The 12711-nt window shown below is 41.7% G+C and overlaps 1 long non-coding RNA gene across 1 annotated transcript in view; it reads left to right on the top strand.

Moving 5' to 3' along the window:
- The window catches only part of LOC127537873 (uncharacterized), a 211236-nt gene extending 209159 nt beyond the window's left edge, over positions 1-2077 (top strand). Inside the window, exon 4 of the long non-coding RNA XR_007947630.1 lies at positions 1135-2077. This is a non-coding gene — a long non-coding RNA (uncharacterized LOC127537873). The remainder of the gene's footprint in view (positions 1-1134) is intronic.
- The last annotated feature ends 10634 nt before the right edge of the window (positions 2078-12711 follow it).

Below are 12711 nucleotides of genomic sequence, written 5' to 3' on the forward strand. Positions count from 1 at the left end.
GAGAGAGAGACAAAGAAAGAGAGAGAGTGAGAGAGAGAGAGAGAGTGAGAGAGAAAGTGAAAGAGAGAGAGAGAGAGAGTGAGAGTGAGAGAGAGAGAGAAAATGAAAAAGAGAGAGAGAGCAAGAGAGAGAAAGGTACAAAGAGAAGGGAGAGAAAGAGGAAGTAAGGGAATGAATGAAAAAGCCACCGACTCCAAGGAAATGCAAGCAGTTGGATTATTCCACTATAGAAACAGATATACTTCACCAGAGACCCAAGTGGTCCCTCCTCATGACACAGAGCAGATGTAACTTTGGATGACTCGGCTTTGACTATGGATGCAATGATTCATCAGATATTGATCATGGAACGGTGTGAGCATATTTGAACACATTTCTCACTAGACTACACTAGACTACACATGGTATGTACAGAAACTCCTAAAATCCATTTATCTCTTTTGGATGTGGAGGAAGAGTCTACCCTGGTGAAATAATGTATCCTTGAAGCATTTGTGTAATAATAGAATAACAACAACAATAATGATAATGATAACAAAAGTAGCCATCATTATATTGATGATGATGATGGTGGTGATGATCAATTTTATCAGCACTTTACTAGCACTTCATTTTTTTATTTTATTTTTACTTTTTTTTATTAAAACTTTTTATTTTTCAAACATATACATAGATATTTCTGCAACATCAGCCCTTACAAAACCTTGTGTTCCAGTACCGCTCTCCCTTTTCTCACCCCTCCTCCCTGGATGGCAAGTTGTCCAATATATGTTAAACATGGTAGAAATATATGTTAAATCCAATCTATATAAACATATTTATACAATTATCTTGCTGTACAAAAAAATCAAATCAAAAAAGAAAATGATGAAGAAAATAAAATGCAAGGAAACAACCACAGAAAGAGTAAAAATGTTACATTGTGAACCACACTTAGTTCCCATAGTCCTCTTTTTGGGTGTAAATGGCTCTTTTACTCACAAGACCATTTGAATTGTTCTGAATCATCTCATTGTTGAAGAAAGCCACATAGATCAGAATTGATCATGGTATAATATTAGCACTTTATTTTTAAATACTTACTTTTATTCTCATAAATTGGTAAATATATATTTTTTTATCCCCATTTTTCAGATGAAGAAACTGAGACAGTCAAGTCACTGGTGATTCACCAGTTTTACACAGGTAATGTCAGAGATGAAATTTGCAGTTAGATCTTCCGGACTCCAGAACTGAGACCCTATCTGCTGTCTCTGCATATGTCTCTGTGAAAAATCTCTGTGTGTATTGCTGCCTCCCCACAAAGATGTGTCCACAGGAGAACTCGGCTGCTTGGACTTGTTTGTAAATTAGTCTCCTTCAGTGGAAGATGGTTCTCTGGGACCTTTTCACAAGTGACTTTATGTCACAGTCCCTTGTAAGAGCTTAAGAACTCGTCAGGAAGGGAGATGACAGATTTTCTGAAATGGACATGACAAAAGGGTAAATTTCACCATTTGTCACATGTTGAAGGAGAGAACTCAGAAAAAATATGAAGTCACGTATATTGAGAAATCATGATTCTGGGCAGTGTTTAAAGGTACCTTTCTAAATGAGCATCAATCATCACAACGGGACAAGTTCGTGTCAGTGTAAGTTGAAATGAGCATGGCCCATGGAAGAAAGCCGCAGGACGGAGGCAGCGGAGGGCTGCATGTGCGTGTGCATGTTGTGTTTGTGGGCTTGGCAGTCGGGATTATCAATAACTGCAATGCACAGGAATCTGCGACTTGGGGCAGCAGGAGCAGGGAACCTGCTGCCTCCTGCCCCTGTTTCCTGTCGGGCTCCCTCGCAGAAGTAAAGCCATAGACATGTTGACCCTGGCAGAAGCATTCTGCTGGTGACAAGATCGGGACTGGGGGACAAAGGGCTGCAGAGGCTGTCTGACCTCTGAAGCTCTCGGGGTCTTCTTTCGAGAGCTCCATCTGTGGGGTGAGGTTGGTTTGGGTCTGTCCTCATGATGGCCCATCTTGTGGTGTCACCCGGTGCTCACCACTACCCCGGCCCCTGTAAGTATTTAATAAATTCCAAGGACTCACTAGCTGACTCACTGCTGTGCCCCCCATTAAGTAAAGCTGTGGACGCCAGTGGGGTCCCCCCCAGGATCCCTGCACAAGGATCTCCCAAGTAGCATTCCCAGAGTTTTTTCTCCTTTCTCCCATTTGTGGGAAGCCAGAGGACCCTGGCTAATGCTCCATCTTCCTTGACTGAATCCCCAAGCCCCCACCTGATTCTCCTGTGAGGAACAACAACAACAAGAGAGCAGCAGGTTGGGGCAAGGTTTGGCCTGTGGCTTCCAGGCCCAGTCTAACCTGTCTACGTGGAGACTGGGGATATGGCTCACACAGAGACTGGGGACGAGGACTGTCCCTCCTGGAACTTCTGGGGTTTTTTGGACATTCTCCTTTTCTCTCTGCCCTCCCTGTCTGGGATTCCCGGACCTTTAGGGTGGGTGCCTTTGTTCTGGGGGAAAAGTTTCCGTGAAGGTCCTTGTTTCCCTCCTGATAGAGATGGCCTGGCTCCTCCTATCCCCTCAGTGCTGACATGGGAACTGTGCCATTGAGCAGGCAGCCTAGCAATGGCCCCCGTGGTTTTATCTATGGCTGCACCGGTTCCAGCACAGCCCACCCTCCTTTGTGAAGCTCCACGCACAAGATCCGGCCTCTTGGACACGGCCGAGTGAAAGGAGAATCCATCCTTCCTCATGGGCCAGCCAGGACACAGCACAGGCAGGGGGCACAGGATTGTCCCGAGGCTCCCTGAGCTCTCCAGGGGCCGCTGCCGGGCACTGGATCTTTGGCCCTGGAGGCCGCCAGCCTCTCCAAAGACATCAGCTTGACAGGCCCACTAATCCTTTGTGCTCAGGAACCCCGAGTGGCCAGAAAGGCTTTTTCATTGTGCTCTATTTAAGGAGCGGCCTCTGTCCTGCAGGGTTCATGTACCAGAGAATGGAACTGCTATTCTCTAGCGGGGAAATAGCCACTTATTCCTCCAATCGTTCCGCTTGCCTAGGGAGTAAGCTTCTGGTGGGGATTATGATTGCATTCTGACACACCTCATCCTCAACCCACCTGGAGAAGCCGGATGCCGGGAGTGGGGCTGTGCGTTCTAAGGCAGGGCTCCTGCAGGGGGATGAGACTCCCGGGTCTGTGGGCAGCACTGGCGCTGTCCCTCTCCCCCCACAAGAGACGATGTCAGCTCCTCGTTTCTTTAAGGGAAGGACCAACTCAGCTTTGGCTTTGGGGATGTAGCCTCCGGGCTTTTAACAGACACTTTCAGTTGGAGCTAAATGTGTGTGAATGGAAGAAAAATCCACTTTATAATTAAATAAATTGCGATGTATGTAATCTATACAATAAGGCCTGTTTTCCAGGCCCAGTGGCCTTTCACTTCCCTGCATGAGATCTCTGTCTAAAAGGCACTAATAGAGACGTTCGAATGTTGAAAGGAAAAGTGAGGGAAATCAACATCTAAAAAGGGGAAAGTCCTGGGTAGTAAAAGGTCTTTGTTCTGCGGAGTGTTCTCCCACAGAGGAACAGGATTTTCTTTTAGCTTTTCTATTTGACTCCCTGGCTGCTGAAATACAATAATCAAAGATCCTTACCGCCTTCCATCCTCAACGCTCTCATACAGGAAATCTTTTTATTTAGTATGAAATGAAATGGTATTCTCGCCCCCCAATCAGGCAATGAAAGTTTGAACATTTGCCAGTTAAAAATATCTATTTTATTATGATGTACCAAGGAGCTGCTGCTTGGCTACTGCGGTAATTAGAGAAGATATTTAATTAGTTTTTCATGGTGTGTGTGTGAGCGCTATCTTATAGCATCCTGAGCTGCTGAGAAGTTTATCTTGCTTTCTCAAAGACAACACTGCCCTGGTGGTGGAAGGCTCAAATTAAATAGAGAGATTTTGGAAATGTTGAATGCTCAGACTGTCCATGACCTCTCTTGGAGGACGAGGGAGGCTAGATAGCATCTCTCTCAGGAATGGCGCCTGTGATCTCATAGGGGCAACTCGGTAAACTCATCAATAGCAATACTATAGGCAGGACAGATCATTGCTTTTCTCCAGCCTTGGGAATACTCATGGGTGGCTCGGTGAAAACAAAGAAATAGCAATGAAAGCCCTTGGAAATTAATGTCTGGTGAGTTCATCTGGTGGTCCTGCTTCTGTTTCCAGTCTAGAGAGACGAGAGAGGGACATTTTAGCTGGGTATTTTTCTTAGGAATACATTTTCTTTTCTTTTTTTTTTTTGTTTTGCATTGTTTTAATTTTTCTCAATTATATATAATCAAAAAATTCAACATTTGTTTTGTTTTTTAATTTTGAGTTTCAAATTCTTTTGCTCCTTTCTGTCCCCAGCTTGAGATGGCAAACATTTTGTATAGATTGCACATGTGCAGTTATCCAAAATGTTTCCTTATTAGGCATGTTGCAAAAGAACACACAAACAAAATACCCCAAGAATAAAGAAGAAAGTAATATCTATCTATCTAGGATTCAATCTGCATTTAGAACCCATCAGTTCTTTCTATGGAAGTAGATAGCATTTTCTCTCATGAGTGCTTTGGAATTATTTTGGATAATTATATTTCTGAGATTATCTAAGTAAGTAATTCACAACTGAGCATCATACAATATTACTCTTATTGTGTACAATACTGTCCAGGTTGTGATCATTTTACTTTATATCAGTTCACGTAATCTTCCAAGTTTTTTCTGAACACATTTTACTTGCCATTTCTTATAGCACAATCGTCATTAGCATGTACCACAACTGGTTTGCTTATTCCCTAAATGGTAGTCATCCCCTCAATTTCCATTTCCCTACCATTACAAAAAAAAAGCTGCTTTAAATTTTTTATACATATAGGTTCTTTTCCTTTTTCTTTGCTCTCTTTGGGATATAGACCTAGAAGCGGTATTACTGGATCAAAGGATATGCACAGTTTTATAGTCCTTTGGGCGTAGTTCCAAATTGCTTTCTAGAATAGTTGTATTAGTTCACAACTCCACTAACAATCTATTATCATCCTTATTTGTGAATCAGTTTTTATTGGAGGCATTCTAACTGCAAATAAGTTAATAGTAATTGACCTACCCATTTTTCTAAAGAAATTCACTATATGTCTTCCTTTCCTGAGAGGAATTAACAATTTCTCTTTAATATCCCCTGTTACTAACCCTCTCCTTGTTTTGAGAGATGATTATTCACTTCAATTCCAGCAATACATTGATTAAACATATCCTATATATAGCCCACATCTGGGCTCTGGGGAATTCACATAATTTGTAAACCATATAGGGTATTTTCTCATGAAGATGAGTAAAGAGGCAACAAACTTCCTGAAGCTTGCCATAGAAATGGGCATTAGGAAATCCTTATTCTGCCCTTTCACCACCTTTTCATTTGTTTGATCTTCTTCTTTTGTGTCTATCCTCAAAAAAATAATACTTTTAACTCTCCTACCCTTATCCTTTCAGTCCTTTTCTAAGGAAGCTATCCATCAATTTCCAGTCATCTGTCCTAACCTGTAAACAATTGAGTAATGTAGTGGACAGACCACCTGAATCAGGAAAACTCTTCCTGCGGACCTCAACAGAGATCTGGGGCCATCTGAGAAGGAAAAACAAACTTCTAGATTGAGGGGCAGAGGGGAAGGAATAGAATCTAGTGTCTTCTCACTTTGCATTCTGGCTTTATTTTCCTACTAATAGCTTTCCATGATGTGGTAAGGCAGAGATTGTTCCTGAAATAGCCTGATATTGGGGTGATGGAGGGGTGCTACCATCATAGCCAACCTAATGGTAGTTGGAGGTAGAAAAGATTAGATTTTGGAGATAAAAGGAAGTGGATCGGTTTCACTCTATTCCATTTGAGCTTCAATGAAAGAAACTTTGCAGTCATAGAACATAGCTGTCATCTCTGGCAGCTTAATTTTATTGCTTTAAAACTTTATGGTTAGTATAATCTGTGGGCTGAATCATGCTATAAATACATATGGTCAAAAACATAAAATATCTAATAATAACCAGCATGTCCTGTGCTGACCCAAGGGTCTGCATCTGCTTAATAGGTGACTTTTCCCTGCCCTTGCATTTTAGTCCTAATGGACTCAAGTAAATCGGGGGTAAAATTGCTGAAGTGTCTCAAATGTAAATGAGAAAAAACAGTAAAAATCAATTATTGTCCATATTTGGGCCATTCAGAGTCTAGGTGTGTGAATTAAAGCAGCCTCTCGCTAGCATGTACATTTCTAAAGGCAATGAGCAGAAAGCTGTTCTTCATCCCATTTCAGGAAAGTCCATCATGCTGCTGTCCACTTCCCTTTTTATTACTCCTTAGGAGAAGGCTCTTGATTGGAATGATGGGACAACTCAGCCAGCTTATCACTCATTTTATTTTATTTTTTACAAATGCCATAAAGATGAACCTATTATTGAAAAACCTACATTAAGTTTAATGTAGTCAGTTTTTTAAAAAATGGTACCTATCTCCTTTACTTTCATCTCTGTGTCGCAGTCCCTTGGGGAAAGAGGCCATGAAAAACAAACCAAAGCAAAACAGCACCAAAGGTTTCCCTTAATAATGTCAGTGTGAGTAGGGTATCCAGGAAGTGTGAAAATCAGGGTATTTGAGACTGTACTCAAAGGCACAAGGTTCTCTGTTTCTAAGTCTTGGCCAGTGTTATATGTCAATCCATCAGATTTGCATTTTCTGGAAAAAAGGATTAAAAAAAAATTCTAATACCTTCCTGATATGAAAGTTCTTCCCCACCCACATACCTTTAACAGCAGTCACTTCCTAAGGGCACATTATTGCCAGGGATTGGAGAACAACAATCTCCCCAAACTGAACATTGTGGGTGATGTAAATGAAGTGGAAGGGTGTGGGGTGACTGCAAGAAGGCTGCCACATTATGCCAGAAGTGACTTGTCTAAAAAGTTTCGATAAACGACATCTCTAGGGCAGATGTGCCTGAAAAAGGAGATGGCAGAAGGAAGACTAACAGAGGAGCTGCCCAGATGTGGGACCCACCATTTAATGAAAACCCAGAAGAAAGGCTTTCAGGGGTCAGATAGATATTCTGTAGAAGACTTCTGCACTCTTCCTGCACAAACATCACCCTGGAAGTTACATGGGTTCCATCAGGTTCTGATGACTCCAAGATGAAGATGGTGGTCCCTTGCTCAGGCTTACTGGGTGGCAAGGCTGCAGTGGGAATCTCTCTCTGGTCACTGATCTGCCTTCTTGCCTCTCCTTGTTCTCAGAGTTGACTGTTAGGAGAAAGAACCTACAAAGAACACGAAAGAGATTATTTTTACTAATCTTAAAATCAAGTTGTGATCATCCTGATGTAGTCAGGGAACAAACATCCAAGGGCTGGTTGGCCATTCAGTGGGATATCCCAGATCTTTGATTTTCTCCAATGCCACTTGAATTGTTTATGTTTTAGCTACTATTTTATTATTTAGCCACCAAGAGGGGCCACCAAAGAAAGGAAAGGGGACGTAGTGGGATGAGAAGCTGCCCAATTATGAGATAGCTCACTTGAAACCTGTTGGAGGTTCAAAGTACACCAACCATGAAAGTTTCCAATTGCCCATCAATTAAGTTTCTCCATGCTCTCCCTGTCCAACATGCTGATAGATAATCAATGGAGTCTCAGCAGCCCTGTTCTCTGCTGAGTTAATCAGAGGCTCAAGGTGGATTATATTTATAAACAGTGGAGTAGCAAGAACAAATCCCTATTTTTTATTTAGAGTGTCATGTTTCATCCATTAGCATTACCACAGCAGAGAAATTGAAAAACTATTTAGGGAAAAACCAAATCTGATGGAAATTCACAGAGACAACTTCCTGACTTCAAAAATTATCAGCTTCTCCATAGATGTAGGTGAATTAATTTGAATCAAACAACTGACAGCCTTGCTTAAATTCACCAAAAGAATCCCATTGACTTTCCCCAGAGATGATGTGTGAGTTCAGGCCTGGTGCTGATTTGCCTTTTGGGGCTGTTTTTTGTGCAGTCACACACTATAGGACACCAGCTCTGCCTTCGGCAGGGCTGAGTTACCCGGATGCTGGGTGCATCCAAAGCTTTTCCCACATTGACTCTTTTCATCCTAGCCTGGATTTAAGTACTGTTACCTTCTCCAAATCCTTCCCTTTATGGATGGGTTATCTGTGGCCCTCAGAAACAACATGCCCAGGATCAGTGAGGTAGGACGTGTGAGAGCTGGGACGTGACTCCATTCTCGGCGCATCTGATGTTGACTCACACCATCCATTTCCTTCCTTTTGCCATATTTGATGCTGATTACTGACCAGATGAGCAGAAAATGGTTCAGTGATTAGAGTTCTGGATCTAGAACCAGGAATATTCTTCTTCCCGATTTGAAATCTGGCTTCACACACTTGCTAGCTTTCCCCTATTTGCCTCAGGTTGCTCAGCTGTAAAATGAACAGGAGAAGAAAATGGTAAACGATTCAAGAATTTCTGCCAAGAAAACCCCAAATGGAGTCATGTAGCATTAAGCACGACTGAAAAACAAGTGCGCCTGAGAAAGTGGGTCCCACTGTCTCACGCTTGTAAGCCCTTTCTCCTCTTCTTCTTCCCTGGTTGGTGCAAACATGGGTACATCCTGTCCCTTCAAAGTCCTCACTGACTTTTCCCATAAAATACTTTACCTGGGCCAGGCTGGTGCTTCTTCCTTGGACACTGCTCCTGACTGACCTTTCACTGTTGGTCTTTGTGTTGCAGGGGTCACGCCTTCCCAGAAGGACGTGGCTTTGACCTGAGATGGAGGAAAAGGCTTGGTGGGGCTCAGTACCTCCTAGAGCTTGGGTTTGCAAGGTTGCCACACATCGCGTGTGCATAATCCATCCTTTGGTATGGCACTTCTCTTCATCGAAGTGACCTGTGGGCTCCAGATATTGAAATGATAGCTCCTGTACCTGTCCTTGGGGGATTGTTTGGCTCCCATTTTCTTCCCCTCTTTCCTGTCATTGATTTGTAGGAAAACCCGGTCTATTGGGGATTGGAGAAGGCTGATCTGCTGAAGGAGATGAAAAAAAGTGAGCACTTCACAGAGTCACTGCTCTTAATGTCCTTCTGGCTGCCTTGGGATCATACCTGAGTTTTCCATCTGTCCCAGCACTACAATGGTGAACTAAACAGATGTGAGGGAGCAGGTGTAATAGGAGAGTATTGAACACATAATAGGTATTAATGAAGTGCTTGCAAATGGCTTAACTTCCCTAGAGCCTCTCCACCTTATCTGTGTGCTTACTCTGCCTAACTTCCAGATCCACCTACTCCCACTCCATCTTACTGTTTGGAAGTTGCCCATTCCATCTATTGAGCCTGCCTTTTGGATGTGTTCTCTTGGTGCTTTCAATGGACACATGTAGTTACCTTCTTGTTAATGGGAGCCAGTCTTGTCCAACTCCTCATAACCCCTAAGCCTTAGCACACCATGCCCTACTGTTCTCCAGTACTTTTTCCCAAAGTTTGTGCAAATTCATGCTAGTTGCTTTTATGACACCATTTATCCATCTTTTGCCTTCAGTCTTTCTTAACAGTCTTTCTCAATGAATCCTATCTTCTTCTTATGTGGTCATTTTAAAAAAACGAATAATCCAATGAATAATCAGAGTGAATATTCTTTAAGTATTAATTGATTTGATCTTCATGCTGTCCAAGAAACTCTCAAAAATCCTTTCCAGCACAATTTGATTTCTTCATTTAATTCTTCAGTCTCAGCTTTTCTTATAGCCCAACTCTCACAGCCATATATTGTTACTGGAAAAAAAAAAAACAAAAAAAACAAAAACAAAACATAGTTTTGACTATACAGACTTTTGTCTGCAAGACAATGTCTTTGCTTTTTAGTATGTTGTCTGATTTGCCCTAGCTTTCCTTCCAAGGGGTAATTATCTTTTAAATATATAGATCTTGCCTCCCGGATTCTTATACAGTATTGATCTTTACAGTATTGGACTTTTACTTTTGTCGTTAGACAGACACATCAACAACAGCTGTTTCCTTTCAGTTCTATTCCAACCACTTCACTTTTTCTGGAGCTGTGTATAGTTATCCACTGTTCTTCCCCAGTAACATGCTGGACACCTTCTAACCCGAGGGACTCATCTTCTGATATCATATCTTCCACCATGACAAGGGAATGATCCACTAGGAGAATCTCCCCCATACTTAGTCCAATTGTTTGTATATAGTAAACACTTTATAAATACTGGATAATGGATTCCTAACCACTTCTCAGCCATGTTGTAAATCATGGTGGACCCTAAATTTGGCAAAAATCTTCTCCTGTGTTTTGAGAGAATTCCATTTGATAATAGACTGGATGAGAAAACCATTGGAACTGCTTCCAAGAATGAGTTTCTATGATTCTGTCCCTTGGGGTACAATAAAATCAATCTTAAATGTTGCCTTTACAAGTCAGACACTCAGACATTTTACCATTATATTAAGAGAATGTAATAGTAATTTTGGAAGGTGTAATTATGGGAATATATATTATCACTATTTTATATTTGAGGAAACTGAGGCAGATGGAGGTAAGTCTTTCTGACTCCAGGGCAACTACTCTATCCACTGGTCCACCTAGCTTCCACTAAAAGTGCTTTTCCCATAGATATATAGCTTATCAGAGGCTATTATATGGAAGAAGTACAGAACTTTTTTTTTTATTTTTATCCCTACTGGGAATAATTAAAGCAAAAGATGAAGGTTGCAAGAAAGAAGAACTTGCCTTGCTAGGAGGAAGCATCTTGCTAATTATTCATACCATCCCACTATGGAATGGTTTTCCCTATGTTATTGTGGAATGCCTTTTCCTAGAGCTCTGTGTCAAAGGGTATTTGCTTTTGTAGCTAATGCTGGAGTAGATGGCCTCCCTCTAGCCCTCTGGAGTTCAGTGAGCAGTGTTTGTGAATTTTGAAGATCTTGAAAGAAGAGAAAAAAGACATCCAGGCATTTGGCAAATCCTCTTGGGAAGAGTTATTAGAAAATATAGCCAAGTATAACCCAAGAAGAGATGGAATGGAGGGGTGATGACAAAAATCAGGGGATGAACACCAAAGGTTTCCCATAAATTCCTGGAAGTAATTAACTTTCTTTAACTTTTTTTTTTTTTTAAATTAAGAAGTTCTGCGAGACTTAAGAGTCTAGGTAGCTTTGCTTCTTCCTCTTGGGAACCAGACAACTTTGGGACTTGGAGAAAGCCACAAATGAGACCACCATTATCCAGCGGGAAGATGGCCCCTGTTTCTGTGGTGCTCCAACATGATGTTGTAGAATTCTTCACCCAATGATCTTGCTTACCTTGAATGTTTCCCCCCTTTTTTCTCTGTACCCAGAATAGTCAATGTTTGTTGTTCAAAACTCAAAGGGACACTGAGCCCTCTGCCAGTAGGCAGGAATGGCGAAAGCAAAGCAGATAGCAAGTTTAATTCTGTTTAATTCTGTGATTCTCATGAAGCATTCCACCCTGGTACTTTAAAGCTTAGATTTAATTGATTTCAAAGGATGCATAAGAGGGAAGTGACTTTCTGAGTCAGATTACTCACTCACATACACAAACACACACTCTTACATACTCACATATGTGTGCTTGCTGAATAATAATATAACATTTTAATAATATTTATGTCTCTATTTTTGATAAAGATGAACATTGACTATAAACTGCTTACTGGCTCACTTCTGAACAAGCCTAGATGCTTTTGGTACAGAGTAACACCCTTGTCCCAAGTGACTAAGTGGTTGGAAAAGGTCAAAAAGTGTCTGAATCTTTGTTTTCTGGAGGATAAAACCTTATTTTTATATTCTTTTTTCATTTCCTTTATACTCATGAAGTTTTAGTCTCATTTCTGTCTTTGTCATTTTCTGTCTGTCTCCCTCTCCCTGTTTCTGTGTGTCTGTCTGTCTTTGTGTGACTGTCTCTGTATGTCTCTCTCTCCTTTTCTCTATCTGTCTGTCTGTCTGTTTCTCTCCCGCCACCAGAAACGCACTTACACAGAAGTAGGCACCTGGCTTCCACGTAAACATCCTTGGTAATGGAGAGGAAAAGACAAAAGGCAGGACTCTGCCTTTTGGAATGGTCCCCTCTCCTTTTGGACATCTCTTGTCACATTTGAGTGTGAGCAGGGGATCGCAGAATAGACTTTGAAGAGACCACAAAGGATGGGGTGTTTGGGATAGAGAGAGAGGTAGCCATGTAGCCTGGAGGGAGGGTGATAGCAAAAGAATGCCAAGGGATGTGAGTGACATGGGCAATAGAGAGAAGAGGGGCCACCCAGAACTTCCTTCACATGTAATGTGTGTTCAGGGAAATGATTCTTGCTATTTGGTTACATGTTGAGGTCCCTCCTTTTCCTGAGCTTAGGTCTAAGCATAAAGGGAAGAGTACAAGAAGGAGGGGAGAGAGCAATCCCTGCTGCTCCCTTGCTTTCCTTGGTTTGAAGGAAAAAGACAAGTAAAGAAAAAAAATATTTTGAACCCTCCCTAATCTTTCTCTGAGAATTGACAGTGAAACACCCCATTTAATGTCATATTGGGGCTTAGCCATACCTCGGGCTGGTCACCAGAGAGCCCATCATAGCCCACCTTCAAGAATAGCGCCGGTGAGCCATGTGCTGCC

Source organism: Antechinus flavipes, chromosome 5 (assembly GCF_016432865.1).
Source record: "Antechinus flavipes isolate AdamAnt ecotype Samford, QLD, Australia chromosome 5, AdamAnt_v2, whole genome shotgun sequence".
NCBI classification, from domain to species: Eukaryota; Metazoa; Chordata; class Mammalia; order Dasyuromorphia; family Dasyuridae; genus Antechinus; species Antechinus flavipes.